Source organism: Artibeus jamaicensis, unplaced genomic scaffold (assembly GCF_021234435.1).
Source record: "Artibeus jamaicensis isolate MK-2021 breed Jamaican fruit bat unplaced genomic scaffold, CSHL_Jam_final contig_464, whole genome shotgun sequence".
NCBI lineage: Eukaryota > Metazoa > Chordata > Mammalia > Chiroptera > Phyllostomidae > Artibeus > Artibeus jamaicensis.
Window position 1 is genome coordinate 21,371,871 of NW_026521842.1, and position 16,872 is coordinate 21,388,742.

Here is a 16,872-nt window from a genome sequence, read left to right on the forward strand (position 1 = left end):
ACAGGACCAAAATGCAGTCCTTATGTATTCTGACCTGAACTCTCATGTGCCAAATCACCTGCCAAAATAAAACTCTGTAGCTAGCTGAATGGCATAAGTGCATTAAAATAATGCAAACAACTTACAAAGGTTATAATGGTGTCATAGCCGATGGACAAGGATGTGAATTTTCAGTTCAGCTGTTGTGAGTGTTAGAGCACAACTCACACTGCACCCTTTATGTGACGGACCAGTCCACCGTGCCTCAGTTTCTCCATCATACATACTACTCTACTTTTGTATGCCATCTTCACAGGCTGGTTGTGAGGCTTCAATCAGATCATGTAAAATACTCTGTGATGTACTTACAAAACATAAACACTCTGCAAAACTATTCACGCATTTCCCTTAATGTGTGGAACACTGGTCTTCTTAGTCACTCTGGGGGAGCTGACAGCCGCTAGAGCATCGACAGCCAAAAAGAGCCCCAGTGCATACTATTGTTGTTGATAAATCATTCTAGTTTTAGAGATTTATTCTAAATAAAAGAGGCCAGATGGCAGAGATTCTTATTCTTCCTGTTATCTCATAAGAGCTTCGAATGAGATCACATTTGAGGAGCCTCTTGAGGGTTTGTTTGTTTTGCAATTAAGACTAAAAATATATGTATGGGTTGGTTTGGCCAAAAGTTTATTCGGTGGTTTTTTTCCATAAGATGGATGTAGTAGTGCTAACTTGTCCTTAACTTCATTCAAAAACAGTTTCATTAGTTTGTATTGTGACAGCTGTCATATAAGTGTATACTTAAAAAATCAAAATGGGTAAATTGTAGCCATTTTAATATTGAAGATGGAAGAAAATATTCACCGTTTTTGGCATATTACACTTTATTATTTCAAGAAAGGTTAAAATGCAACTGAAATGCAAAATAAGTTCTTTGCAGTGTATGGAGACGACTCTGTGACTGACCAAACGTGTCAAAAGTGGCTTGTGAAGTTTTGTGCTGGAGATTTCTCGCTGGATGTTGTTCAACGTTTGCATAGACCAGTTGAAATTGATAGATTAAATCAAGACATTGATTGAGAATTATCAACATTATACCATGCAGGAGATAGCCAACATACTCAAAATATCCAAATCAATAAAGTTGTAGTGAAAATGAAAAATGTATCTTTTATTTCACAGAAAAGGCCATACAGACTTTTTGGCCAACTCAATATCTAATACCTTCTTTAGGATGTTCACATCCTGGTAGGAAATCCCAGGATGTGTTTTAATGATTGCTTTGAATTTGCCCAATCAACTAATGTTGTAGAATAGAGTTTTGGGTGGTACCCAATGGGAAGTCAATGGCAGGAAGAGCAGGTAGAATTTAAATACAGTTTTGTGCTGACGCTAAACCTACATCCTGGAGTTTTTTGTCCCCTCAGAGATCCGAACACTGTTCAGGAGCTTCACCTTCCCAGAGCAGTCCCTAACCCTCCCCATCCATATACAAATGTATCTTACCTCATGTCTGTTACTGGAAATGATATTCAATAATGAAAAGTATTTAGTGAGCACTTCCTTATGTGTGCTAGGGATTATGCTACCTCTTTACATTAATCTATATAAGAATCTCATGAGAAAGACATTATTGCTATGTCTCTTTTACTGATAAGGAGTCAAATGCTTAAAGGTGTCATAGAGTTTTCCCAAAGTTCCAAAGCTTGTCTTGGGTTCTCCTTGGAGAAGATGAATGTGCTTCTCCCAGTGGTTGCACACACACACTAAGCTCATTCCAAAATATTAATAGAATCAGTTAATCTCTTTGTCATAACCTCCCCAGTTCTCTGGAAATATTTGTCAAATACAGAATATTAATAAATAAATCAAAATGTACTGAATAATTAAGCCCACAAAGACCTGACTTATCTTTAATTTTTTTAATGATATTTTTAAAAAGAAAAGGTTTTGATAACATATGCCTGGGACAGCACATGAAGAGATGAACAAGCTGTTCCTTCTCATTGTTCATTCTCAGAGGCTGTTGGTGAAGAAGCAAGATGCCAAGGACTGCGAGCCTGTGGGCGTGGTTGCCGAGTGCACGTGCTTGGGAGTGCACTGTATTCCTCATCCTCTGCTGAGTGCTATTTTGGTTCCCTGTTCAAAAATCTTCTCAGTTGTGCATTTTTAAGCTAAATCAGATATTTATTATGAGATCACCAGCCTCTCAAAGTTTCAGAATGAATATTTCTCATATTTATATAATACAGAAAACTCCCACAAGAAATAAAAATCACACCCTAGCAATGACACTGCCATATCATCATCTATCTAGACGTCACTTAAACATCAGATACATGCCTTTATCACTGGATGATGTATTACAAAAGGCACTTTTAAAAAGGAAACTTCTTTAATTTTGAGGATTTGGGATGTCTGTGGGGAGTTCAGTAGTTGAATACTTTCAAAATTCTTTATCATCGGGTTCAAAGGAATTAAAATGAGGGTACTCTTACTATACAGCATGGATCTCTCCCTAAAGAGTTCTAATAAAAGACAAAACCCAAAAGAAAGGAGCTAGCAAACCATAAGAAGACATGGATGAAACTTAAAGTCATATTATTTAAGTGAAAGAAACCAATCTGAAGAGGCTGCATACTTCTAATTGTATTATATTCAGGAAAAGGCAAAACTATGGGAGCAGTAAAACCACCAGTGACTCGGGGCAGGGGAGGGTGAACAGCTGAGTACGGAGGATTTGGGGCCAGGAAAACTCTTCTGGTGGTAATATAAGGTGAACACATGTCCATACCAGTATATCTGTGTGTTTATGAAACTCATATGATGGACCACACAAAGAAGGAACCGTAAGGTAACTACGAAGTTTAGTTGACAATGAAGTGTCAATGTTGGGTCCTTCATTGTAATAAAGCTACCACGCTGGTGTGGAGGAGGGGGGTTTCTGTGTGTGTGCGTGTGAGAGAGAGAGAGAGAGAAAGAGCGTGAGAGAGAGAAGGGGAGTACAGAGGGTCTGGATTATAGGAGTACAATGTGTTATAGATAGAAGGTTGGGCTTTTTCCTCTAAAAACCCAGGTAAGGAAACTGAGAAAGATAACAACTAAACAGGATTTCCCCTTTTACATCTAATGATGTGATGTTTCAAAAGGGAAGTCACTGGAAAGCAACCTAAACAGTGACAGACACAGACAATGAGTGTCCCCAAGTGGTCTGGTGTGCAGGCTGTTTAAATGGAAGAGAACGGAGGGGCAGCACAACCTGGACCAGAGCTCAGGCACCGGGAGTGATGATGGGGGAAATAATGTACTTAGGTATTTCTGTGAAAACATCCATTGGACATGGTCAGAGGGTGATGACTCCATGTTTGCAATGTGCCTTGTGACCTGAAAATACAAGGATTTAGAGGGAAATGAGGTGATTTATGCTGGGCGATGGAATGAAGTTTAGAAAGTTGAAGGTAGGGCAATTTATACTCTTTAGGGGAAGAAATTGTTAGACCATGATAATCACTTTAGCCAAGCAAAGACAGGGAGAGAGAGCTCTCTGGGTTTTCACAGGCACTAATGACCCTAATGATTGGGCAGGTAGGCATGGTCTGAGGTCTAGTAATCCCATATCAATCATGACTTGGAGGTTTGGGGAGATGCTATTTTGGGAGTTCCTTAGTTGGACACGCAGTGAGTTACTATTTTGTACTTGTGTAAAATCACATCAATCTCATAACAACAGAGGCAGGCGGTCATTCTTTCCTTCAATAAATGTTTATGTAATGTACCTTGGGTTTCTGATAGAGTAATTATCACTGGATAATTGTCTTTTACTTTTAAATGTGACACTTTATGGTCAGGGAGGGAAACAAACTACTAACTTGCAGAGGTCAGATGCATTGGCTGTGTTTACCAGCAATTCCCAAGTCAGGGCCCTTTTCCCTGTACCATGTTGCTTTCAAGGTGTTGGACCTAAGAACAAGCCTGACTATGAACTGTTTAATAGCATTTTGGTGGTAGTTTAGGATAGGCTCTGCCCTCTGATTAGAGTTGCCTGTTTAGAGAAGAAGACCACTGTTGGGCTTCTAAAGTTTTGCAATTGGGCAAACATACACAAAACACAAGATACCTAGGTGGTACAATGAGAGACACATGGAAAAACTCCTCCATAGAGATGTGTTGCCATCTGAGGCTTAGCATCATGGTAAAGGTGGCTGCTGAAGGGTGGAGAAAAGAATTGTAATACCCAGGGCAGGTGCAGCCAGAAATGCAGGCTAGTCTGTGATAGCACAGTGATATTTTCAGGAGGGAGAAGGACTCAGCTCATATTTGTCCTGGTGTCAGGGAGTTCTCCTTGGTGTCTTAGTGTTTGTGTATCAGCAGTGGAAACAGGTGGTTGGAGGTAGTGCAAAGTTTCTGCCTTCTCCCCACCTCCTCTCCTTCCTCTGCACTTACATCCCTTCCTCGATTCTCTTTTATGTCTTCTACAAGCAGTAATTTTATCATTTAGTATGTGTGGTATACTTGGAATATAATAAAGAGAGGGACATGGCATTGCCACCATGAAGCTTGCATATTGATGCAGAATGTCAAAAAATACAAATAATTCAGTTAGGGTCAAATGATACAAAAAAAAATACATGGGACCAAGCTGGAGGATTCATTTCAAACAGGGAGTTTAAGGCAAAGATTTTTGAGGCTTGATAGTGAAACCAAAGCTTAAAGGATGAGAACATGTAACTTCACACACACAGAACATTTCCGAGTCTTAAGAGGAACCTACACCACCCAGTTACTCAAACCTGAATCAGTGGCTTCCTTTCAGGAAGGATGATTTCAGTTCCTTCATGAAATCTATCAGGGAGTCACTAGCAGTCCAGGATACAAACAGGGAAGTAAAAACCCGCATGCTTGCTTGGAGGGGAAAAAGGGCATTTAACCAGGAATTGGTTACATTGGTGGTAGATAAGAAGAAAGCCAAAGAAGAGATTATGTCATGGATCTGGGAACACAGGAAGCTGCTACTAGCTTAGACTGGTGGGAAAAACCTTGGGATTGTCCAGCAGGGGCTGAAGCCATGAGGACACACAGCTGCCTCCGAGGATGGAGCTGGGAAGTGGAGCGGGCTCACCGGGAACTCCATCTGCTTCCTGTTTCTTTCTTTTTGAACCTCTTACCTGTGCCTGCTGGGATGGCCACAGCTCCATCCTCACAGTAAACAGCAGAGCAGGGGAAGGCTGAGGAATGGATCTGAGGACCTGCTCTCTCACAGAGTTTTATTATTTCAAAATGTTATCTCAGAGTAGTTCACTGCCGTCCATTCCTAGACCCTGGTTGGAGTCACCATTCCGCCACAACCACCTGCTAACCGCCTGCCTTGGTTTAGTCTGATCCCCTGACGAAGCAGTCACAAGGAGTGAATGAATGGATGAATGGATGAATGAGTGAACGGCATCAGTGAAACATGAGGGATATACAGGGGGAGTGAGACTCAGTAATCTGTATGAGCTCCTGCCTTACCAGTTTGCCTCTGGCGAGATCACCGATTTTTCGAAACCTCTAGTCCTTACTGGTAAAATGCCCATAGTAACTCTCTCACAGGAATGACAAAAGTAAAAACAGCTTGGGTAGGTGGAAGTAGTTAACAAGCTGAAAATACAACATGCCGCTGTGGAAAAACCAAAACCGCTGGCCCCAGGTGCACCTGGGCATTTGAATTCTCACTCTGCCATTGACCATTTAGGTTATTGCTGGACCTCTCTGAGCTTCAGCTTTCCCTTGTTCCCCGTGTGTCTTTCACTACTTTTGAATCTGATCAGACTCAGGACTTGCTTTGACAGAACAGGGTGGCAGAGAAATTATGCTGCTTCCGAGGCTGATCTCTAAGAGGATCACTGCCCTGAAAGTGCCATGAGGGAACTTGTCTGGTCAAATTGAGGGGACGAGGGGACAGCAAGAGGCCACATCAAGGAGAATGGAGGGGCCCATCAGCAGCACTAACTACCGAACATGAAAGAAGATCTGGAACCTTCTAGAATCGCCAGCTGTCCAGATGAATTCGATACCAGAATATATCCAGGTGGAACTAGTTAGTGAAGACTCTCCCAGGCACTCCACATAAATAATATAAATAATAACTTGCTCTTTTGTAGCCACTAAGGGTTGGGATGATTTATTGTACAAAAATAGTTAACTAAAATATTAATAGTACATATGTTAACAAATGGTATGACTTCTTAGGAAAGCATGAATAAAAGCATTATTATTATCAGTTAAATGTTTAAGGCTACTATGGACTTAATATTATTATATTATAAACTCTGAAAATAATTGACGGTATCATTATGTTTTATGAAGAGCTATTTCTACTGCACATGGATTAAATTATGACTTCAATATTATATTCAGGGCAGGATCTAATTGCAATTTTTATTTCTTATCCTCCCTTTGGCTCCACTGTTCAGCGTGTTATCTCACTTATAGTAGGAACTCATACACATTATTTAACTTAAAGGAGTATAGACAATGTGCACTTCTTAGATATTAAAATCCATTTTCTTTCCAACATTGGCAAACATTTTATAAACTATCCTTTGATTTTAAGTCTACGAAGGAAGAATTCATGTGGCATAAACCCTTTCGTTGATGTTAGGAACAAAGACCAGGATAGGCAACTGAACACTGGTTTGAAGGACAAAGTTTGACCTCACTTGCCCAGTGAGCATCTCTGTTCTTCTGTGGAATAAAGCTCTGGAAAGTCTTCGGCAGAGTCAAACTTAGAGTGCTCTGATCTGGAGGGAGCTGCTTGTCGCTATCTATGACTCAGATTATTTCTTTGCCTATTAAATTACAAGAGACAGTTCCAGCTGGATCCATCAATGTATTTATAACTCAGTCACACGATTTTCCTCCAGGCGGAAAACTTGGCAAGCATCCTTCGAGCCTGGCTGCAACTTTCAAAGATGAGAACAGAAAAATAATCATGGCAGTTTTTATACCAGAATTCATGTCTAGATTCTGAACATAATGGGAGAATGTTAACCCCCCCAGCACCCCGTAAGTCACCATTTCCACCAGAGGAGAGAGTGAGCATGGCAATTCGGGATTTCGCAGAGAGGCTGAATACAATTTTGTCTACCTCTCTTGGATCTTCTTCTCAAGAAGTATGTGGTCTTTGGTAACAGCAGTGAGAATGTCCCTGGAATTCTGTGATAGAAAGGAACAGTTTCATTCATTAATGACATGGCGTGGTCCCTAGCACATAAGCTACACTGCTGTGGCCTGTGCTAGGGACCCACTGTCTTACTAATCAATAAGGTAGTTTGATTTTCCTCATATGAGAGAACTCAGGCTATGACAAGATAGCATACTCAGAACACAGATTCATCACCTGTAATTTAGTTACAGCTTTGTTTCCACGGGAAATTATTTAAGTAAATAGATGTATATGTATTTATATGTGTGTACATATACATGTATATGCATAAATGCATACATATCTACAAATAACTTAAAGGGCTGTTATCTAAAAGAAGTTGTTTGTGTACATCTATCATATATATATATATATATATACATAGACACACATATGTAGAGTTTATTTAACATTTGACAGGAAATTAAACTCAAAGTGGTCTAAATAAAAAGGCACTCTGTTTAGTCATATGTCAGCATTTACAGGTACAGCTACAGCATGGTGATGCGGCTAAGAAACTCTATAATTCTCTGTCCCTTTCTGAAGTTGAGATACTCCTCCCTAGTAATTCCAAGACTTTCAACCTTTACTTAGAAATTCTAGTGCAGAATAATTCATTTCCCAGTAAATTCCATTAAAATACCTAATTGGAATCTCATTGGTCTGTTATGAAGTATTCAGCAATGTCTAAAGTAATTGCTCTAGCCAAGAGGAAGCATTTGACTTGGAAGCTCAACCTGGATCATGGGCCCTACAGCAAAATTCTAGTGAGCACTCTACCTTCGTTAACAAAATGTATCATTGCTAATCTTCTGATTTTGATTGTACTGTGACTATGTAAGGTGTTTATATTAGTGAAAGCTGCATGAAGGCTATGTAGACACTCTGTGTTTTTAAAACTCGTTCATTCATCTACAATTATTTCAGAAGATATTTTAGGAAATTATACATTGAACCTAGTGGATTGGAGGACAATAAAGACTTTAAATGTAAATATTGGTGAACAGCCTCACCTGGCTATCTGCTTCCATCATCAAGATCAGAACCCTGATATTCACAGTGGATCATCCCTGTTTATAAATCCTTGTCTCTTTGGGTTCACCGGCCACTCCTTTTTGACATAGAGATACTATTAATTTTCAGAAGCATGTATTATGTAGTTCATATTTTTGCATACTTTGTCTCCCCACCTCGATTATGGGCATCATGAGGGTGAGGTCTGTAGGTTATTCATCTTAAAAGTCTCACAGTCAAGCAGAGAGCCCAGCACAGACCAGAAACTCATTAAATATTTTTCAGTGGAAAACATGAGCAGAAGCATGCTAATTTGTTAATTCACAACAACAACTGGGATCACAAGCTATTACTTTCCCTAGCCAAAGGTTTGGCTTTTATATAAATATTCAAATAAAATTTTCGTTGTATAATGTTCATTTAATTCTTCTCTTTCCTGGACACAAATACACAAGAATCATATTTATCATAGCTACAGAAAGAATATCACAAGTCTGTTTATCAGGGGGAAAATGGAAAAATGCTAAGATATTTGCTGTATTTACTGTGGGGGCTACAGGGGGTGGCGTAAAGCATTGAGTTGATTTATGCATTTCCTACCAATATTAAGTTTCTAAATGCTATTTTAGGATATGGTCTGTACCACCCCATTTAAGAGATTAGTGAATTCATTTGAAGAAGCAGGCAGTTCAGTGAGGGAGAAAAATCACCTGGAAGTACAGCATATTGGAAGTGGAGTCATAGTTCCTCCACCTCACCCCCTGCTCTTGTCCCCTGCTGTCTCTGGAATGAACCAGTTTTCCATCAGCTTTGGTGTTGTCACACGTTACGCATCCATCAGCAAACATGCGCCGAGCTCCTACCGAGGACCAGTGTCCTGGGATAAAACGATACTGGATCGTGAAAATGCCCCCCTATCGAGGCATGTCGTACTGCTGATTTTTGTGTACCCTCTACTGGGCGCTTTTTTTACAAATTAACAAAATTTAAGGTGGACTGGGCATAAGGATGCATTAGGCAATGCAAGTGTAACTTGCAGGAAATAATATATCCTCAAAATCTATTTCAGGGAAATGTGTTCACATGTCTTGTTATGCTAAATATAATACAAGCCCGGAGGTCTTGTATCTGGCAAAGTGCAGGAGGAAGAAATCAGACATCCATCTGTCTGGGGCCGACCAAATCAGTTGGAGGCTGGAGATCCAGGGTGCTGACAGCCCTGTGCATCATCGTGAAGAAAGTCAAAGAGTTTCTGAACAGACAGGCAACATTATGGGGGTGAAGTTCCACGGAGTTTCTAAGAATAAACTGCCTAGGGATTATTATTCAATCTACTGAAACTAAAAAAAGAAAACTGACCTAACTTCAACTTGCAGTGAAATGAACTGCATCCTTAAAGGTTCGGATGTTGAGTTTCTAATTCCCAAAGTGATAGTGTTTGGATATGGAGCCTTGGGGAACCAACTGGATTCCGATGAGGTAATGAGGGTAGAGCCCCCCCTCATGACGGTACTAGTGCACTCATTGGGCAAGATACTGTTGTAGACTGCTCTGCCTGATTTTAGGAATTGTATCTCGACCCCTTGTGGCTAAGGGCGAGAGACGACCTTCGGAATGTGAGCCACAGGAGACAAAGCCTGTCTCTGGTAGCAAACGCTGCCTCAGTTCCTCTCCCTGCCCCCAGAGCTTGGTCAGAAGTCAATGAAGGGTAAGACCACTCACAGCGGGAGGCAACCTAAGCCAGACTTGATCACCTGGGAGGCCTTCATGGAAGGACTCTAGGGGCTGCAACAAAGAGCAATGGACTCTCACTCCCTGGCTTTGACAAAGCCCGAGTCCCCATGTCCTCTGGGAGAAGCGCTTCCTGGCTCTAATCCCCTTAAACCTGAATACCTGTTGGGGAGAGGTGCAGCTCCCTGCCTTGTTAGAGAGCGTGTCCTGGGGAAAAATCTGGCACCACAAAGACTTGCTGATTAACCTGTGAAATCTACTCTGCTAAGAGTGCTTTCATTCATATGATAAGGGTCCAAGAGGAAATGAGTATGTCTCCCAAAGTTTCTGTAACTCTCTTCCTGACAGACACTGACTCATAGTAAGCCCTCAGATTTCTTTGAAATGTTATCTACTGTTTGATCCTTGCCGCACTGTATTCCTGTGTATTACAACCCAATAAATGGCTATGTAGAAAGGTGCTCGGGGCCTTTGTCTCCCCTGAGAAACTGGCCACAGCCCACTCCTCCTCCCCTAAACATATCTCCTCTTGTCTCGGCCATATTTATTCGCTCACGTGTGTTTGTGGCACCCAGGGGGACCTCAAGAGAGTGGTCGCCCCCACAAGATGCCAGAGAACCTGCTCCCCTCCCCTCTCCCTGCCACGTGAGGACACCGAGAGAAGGTGCTGTCCACCAGCCAGAAAGAGAGTCCTCACCACAAACTTGACAATGTAGGCACCTGGATCTCAGACTTCTAGCCCCCAGAACTGTGTGAGAAAATACATTACTGTTGTTTAAGCTACTGGTTTATGATATTTTGTTAGGGCAACCTGAGCTGACTAAGATACCACCTTTTTCTCTCCCTGAGGTTGATGAGAGTTAACAGAGCTGTGAACACATTCAGGAGAACCGGCAAATGTTTTTTCTTTTTCTTTCTTTAAATTGTTGTTCAAGTACAGTTGTCTGCATTTCCCCCTTCTGCTCCCCCCACCCCAGCCATCCCCACCTCCCTCCGCTGATTCCAATCCCCCTTGGTTTTGCCCATGTGTCCTTTATAGTTGTTCCTGAAAACCCTTCCCCTTCCCCCCCTTATCCCCTCCCACCTCCCCTCTGGTTACTGTCAGTTTGTTCTTAATTTCAATGTCTCTGGTTACATTTTGCTTCCTTGTTTGTTTCGTTAATTAGGTTCCACCCACAGGTGAGCTGGCAAATTTTTTTTTTCATTGGCTGCCTCTTGATTCTGAAGGACTAGATCTTTGACATGCTGGGGAGCTTTAATAAGGTATTGGGTGACCTGGAAGTAGTCAGGATTACTGTGGAGAAAGCTTCTAGGGGTACTCATGGCAGTTTACACTTCAGAAAACCCATTATTTAAGGACAACGTCGTCTGTAGGAGATCACAGCTGATCTAGGACTGAAATATGGCCACAGAGTGGAACACTGTAGCTTACTTCCTGGTTCGACTAGTAAAGTCCAGATGTAAATGGTTTGTATGTGTGGATCTGTATGTCCAAAGGATGTTATTCAAATGGTCCATGGGGTTCGGTTAAGATGATTGAAATGAGAAGTTTCTTCTCATGGGGTGTTTATTTCTTCCTGTGGATTTGTAAAGACATGAGTTGAATCCATCGGTAGATACATCAGGAAGGCAATGCTCCTTGACTGAGCCTGAAAAAGGCCTGAAATGTAAGATCACTAGTAAGGCTCCTAATCAATCCTCAGAGATTATGATTTTTAGTATATGAGGTTTAGTAACTTGAGTTTAGGGACCAAGTTTCTGATAACACACTGTACAGACAATTCTAAGTGATTCTTAATCTCTTAGTCATACCTTCTCAATGTTTATCTTTTAGAAACCTTTCAGTTTCCTCCTCATTTCCTATCCTATTTCCAAGCACAAGACATGTGAGACTAGTTACTGTGGCTAATATAAAATGCTATCCATGACCTTTGTATTCCACGAACTTATATTTAATGGGGACAAAATAATATGAATATAAAATTAAATATTTAAGCAATTCAGAGGAAGGATTCAATGACTCTCTGAGTTTATTCCTGGAGAGATAGGGGTTGGACCATGGTATCTTGGGGACTGAAATGAGAGCATAGCAACTGGTTAAGATCCATGGATCACTAGCAAATAGAATATGTTTTAGGAATACTGAATTAGCTGCAGTTTATTGTAGAGTGTGCATGGCAAGTGGGAAAAGTTGGAGGCACAGAAAAAATGATGTTGGGGGATTTGGATGGTCATAAGAATCGGCTTTCTTCCCCCGCCCAAGCTTTATGCTTAAAGAATTCACAGCAGGAACTGGTAATTTAATAGTAATTAAAGAATCGCTGTATTAGTTTAGATTAGAGAAGGCAAGGCAGGTGTTCTTGCTTTAATCTTGACCTCTGGGATGCTCAAATTCACAGATCTGGTCCTACTTTATGACCTTTTAGATCCTAAAACAAATGATACTTCTTCCAGCTACTGTGCCTTTGCACATTTGTACATCCATCTCCTCTCCCCGGAGCTCATTCTCTCTCTCCTATCGTGAATTCACACGCAGCTTTCACATTTCTGCTCAAATGTGACTACTTCAAGGTGTCTTCTCTACCATCTGCATATTTAGGCAGGCTCATTCTCTGCTCTTTCCTTTTGTCTAGTAACATGCCTCTATCAATACTTCCACAATTATTTATTGCCATGTTGATTGATGTTTATCTGGTTCAACTAAAATGTAGGCTGTTTGAAAGCATGGGTGATAGCTGTGAATCCTGCAAATGCAGCAAAAACAGAGTGTGTGTGCCATTTTTGACATTGAATACATGTTTGTTGAATTTGTGAATGAATAACTTCTAGAATAACCAGTCCATAGCCAAAAAAAGTAGTGGAGCCTAGATCTAAAATTAGGTCTCTCTGAAGAGATAAAAAAAAATCAAATTTTTCAAATGGAGATATCTTGCCAAAAAAATAAAAAACAAAAACCCAAAACACATGATTAACCCTACTTTGGTACCACTAAGACAAATACCCCATACCAAGATTTAAACACTTTACCCTTGAAGAGGTAGGTCACAGCAAACATAATATTTTACCCCCAGTTCAGACAGTGTCAACTTTCTGACATAGATGTTTGAAATAGAGGTGCACAGGGCAACGCTTGGAAGCCCTCAAGTGCTGAGAGCTCTTTGGGCAGTCTCCTGCCTGCACAGATGAGCGCCAAGAGCCTGCTGGAAGGAGTTCAAAGAACAGCCCACAGCAGCACTTGTGCCTGCTGAAGTGACTGACATTGGCTTCGGCTTGGAATCTGAAGGCGACAGCTGACAAGGAAGGGAGAACGGAAGGCAGAGGTGAGATCTGAGTAGTTGCAACAGCCCAGGACAGCAGAAGGCAAACATCTTCTGGAGTTATCAAGTGTTTGTAACATGTTGCACCCGAGATCACTGTAACAGAGTAACAGCTGGTGGTGGAAGCAGCCAGCCCTAAGGAAATCCCCTCTTCCCGCTCCTCCGTAAGGTCTGAAGTAATAGGAATGAAAAGAATGGGTTATGTCTTTTGGTATCTCATTTATTCACCTCAGTAGCAAGGATTATTCTAATAAAACATGAAATAAGACATTGACTAATGCTTACTGTATACATCAGACATTGTTGTAGGTGCTTTGCCTATGTTAACTAATTTATTAAAGCCCAACCGTCTCATCATATCAGTACTATGAGCAACTGCCCCATTCAGGTGAGAAATGGAGGCACAAAGCATTAAAATATTTGCCCAAAGCCACCCAGCTAGTGTTTCAAAGTCTAGTTCCTAAGAGCATCTGCCTAACTCTAACACTACACTGTCCCTGCGTGACAATATAATGCTTAGCATTTATTGAATGTTTCACTATGCGAGATTCACATGCCTAATGGCTGTTGTGTGGAATCCTCAATGCACACTCAGGAAGAGTGTCTTCCGGTGTGACTGTACAGTGAGAACTGAGGCAGAGTGGGCTGATTTAGTGAGAAACGGTTATTGGGAATTTCCGGAGTACAATGATAAGACGCTAGGCGATGAGCACACCTAGAAAGATGAGTGCCCTGCCTGCCATGCGCTTATAGTTTAAGGGAGTAGGTGTTGGCAGGATCATGGTCAGAAATGGGATGAACATTCACTGGCCACCTACCTTGTTCCAGGCACTGAGCAAGTCGTGTGTCGCTTGTGATGTGCCCTGGAAGGCTGACATCATTCCTGTGGGAAAGGCCCAATTCTAACCCAGTCCTCTCTTATTATGCAGTTTTCATTATATTGAAAACATTATGAAACATCAGGGGAGGAGGTGGGAGTCTGCCTTTGCAGACCTGTTTAGTGGAGAACGCTGAACAGCTGTTGTAGCCCAAATTCTCACAGTCTGTGAGCGGCAGGGACAGGGCCAATTCTCTGCCACTTGGCTGCCGCTTCCAGGTCAGACTCCAGCCTGATTCATTTCTTTCATCCTTGTCTTTCTCCCGTAAGCATGTGTGAGGGACTGAGTATTGATAAAAATACAACTGAAAGACCTTTAGAGGGCAATCCATTCTGAGTGTTATTCATGGAAAACATCAAGAGTACTCAGTTATTGATACAAATGACAAGGTGCTTGTTTCCATTTTTATTTAAAACATTTTTTTTTTGCAGAGTATCCTTTAAAAAGGCAGATGCAAACAGATTGAGGGGTAAAAACACAAGAAAATATATTTGCATAAAATACAAAAAAAAGACAGACTTTTGTACTGTTTCAGATGCTATTGTAAGCAAAAACAGTCCTTTATGCATGTGCATGTAGCACTGTGTGGTATGGATTTTTCTCTTGGCAATGAAATCAGTAACTTTGTATGGTGTGGAGTTCACCCCTTCACATCTCTGGACCAAAGTCTCCTCAGCTTCCGGTTCTGTGCATAGGTGACTCCAATAGTATTCAGATGAAAACCCTGTGACTAGAGCTCCAGGAAGGCAGAGCCCAGAACTCCAGTGGCTCCCCACAGCTTGCAAGATAAGACCCAAAATCTGCAACGTCATGCTAAGGCTCTGAACTGCCTCTGCTCCCCAGTTACATTGTCCCCTATATTCTTACCGCCATCACCACACGGACCTAACACTAGGCATGATGACCTGACTTTTTCATTTGTTCAGGAGTCAACCCCTTTTCAGAGGCTGTTTCTTGTTCTTGGTATGTGTGCATTTTCATACCTTTCTCTTTAATGAATGTATACTCACCCTTCCAGTTCCAAAATTCCTGCTCTGGGAGAGAATGTCTTCACAAAGGTGCAATTGAAGTATGTGGTAGATGAAAAAAAATCTTCTTTTGCAATCACCTAATTTCTAGTAAAGTTTAAACTTTTGTTACTGTAAAATATTATCTTTCAAGCTACATCTCTTTTCCTAAGTGGAATATGGTGTGTGTGTGTGTGTGTGTGTAACAATTGTGTGTTCACTATGCGAGTTGAGGTTGTGTTTCTCCTTTTCATGCTCTGCTTGTAAACATCAGGGTCTTTAAAATGTGCTTTCAGATGTTCAGTTATATATAGAGAGTATCTTGTGTGGATTTTCAAGGCAAATTCAGGTGAGGATCTGTTGGACTTCAGCAAGAATTTGCCATGCTCCTTCCAAAGCAGGGATGTCAAACTCATTTTCACCAGGGGCCATATCAGCCTTGTAGTTACTTTCAAATGGCCAAAATAATTTTAGGACAGTTTAAATGTAACTATCCCTTAACTGTTAAAGAGTTGAAATTGCCTTCGACCCTTTGAAGGCAACTGCAAGGCTGATGTGGGCCCAGGTGAAAATGAGTTCGACACCCGTGTTCTAAAGAGCGATGTTTTGGTGGGAGTAGGCATGTATGCTATTGATAACTCTCTGCCCCATAAGACTCAAGAATGAGTAGAGGGGATTTTTTTCATTGTAGTTTGAAATTATCATTGGTTCTTCTCTACTACCTAAATGAATAGATGAGGAAACAGTTCCCGCATCTCCTTTGTTATCTGTTTTTCTCTCACTACCTGCAAAAGCTATCTGATTGCCTATTTCATAATTCGGCACCCCAACTTTACTCCTTGTTTACTCCTAGAATTTCACTTACTAATTTCTGTCATGAAACAGATGGAAAGGAGCAGAGTATGTGTTGGCTGGGTGAGATTATGGTGGACTTTCTGGTTGGTGGACCACTAATCTCTTCAGCCTCTGATTTCTTCTCAGTTGAGTCTCTCCACTCTATAGCTCACGGTAATTTCCTCAAAGACATTTCAGCAACTTGTATTTCCATTATTGTTGTACATTTGAGGTACTCTTCCTTTCCTGGGCATTTTGTTGGAAAGCTGATAGGAACAGGAGTGGCTCAGCTTTAACCAACTAATCAGTTAGCCATGTGGGTCCTATCTTAATACTTAATTATTTTAATTTGTTGATATGTCCCATTGAGCTCCCAGGTCATGCATTCTAATTATATAATAGATACTATTCTAATTATATAATAGGTGCTCAATAAAAAGTCGATTAATGAATCGATGATTCCAGTGCACACTTGGGTAAAATGGAATATTCTAGATTAAATTTTTTCTTAATTAACCAAGCTACAAATTTAAATATAACCTTGTCTTCATGGCAGTCTCTCGTAATCTCCAAGTTGATTTAGTACTCCAACCCCACCCTTCTCAAATGGGTTTCGTTGATTAAATGAAACTACATGGGACTATTTGTCTTTCCATCTGGCAGAACTCCTGACTAAGTAGCCTCCTTATGTATCAGTTCAGGCTTTAGTGGGATAATGAGAAAAATTGCCTTTTTTTGAGGACAGAGGTTTAACTATTTTATATTAAGGAAGTATGCAGATGATTAAATGTACAACTTAATTGAATAGTTTGTATGCACTGAATATTTGAAATTCTTATTCCAAGTTATCTAGTATACTACAGCTTTTCATGCATTCTCTCATTCTAACCCCTGGAGAAAATAGTCGCCCAAGAACATTCTCAAAA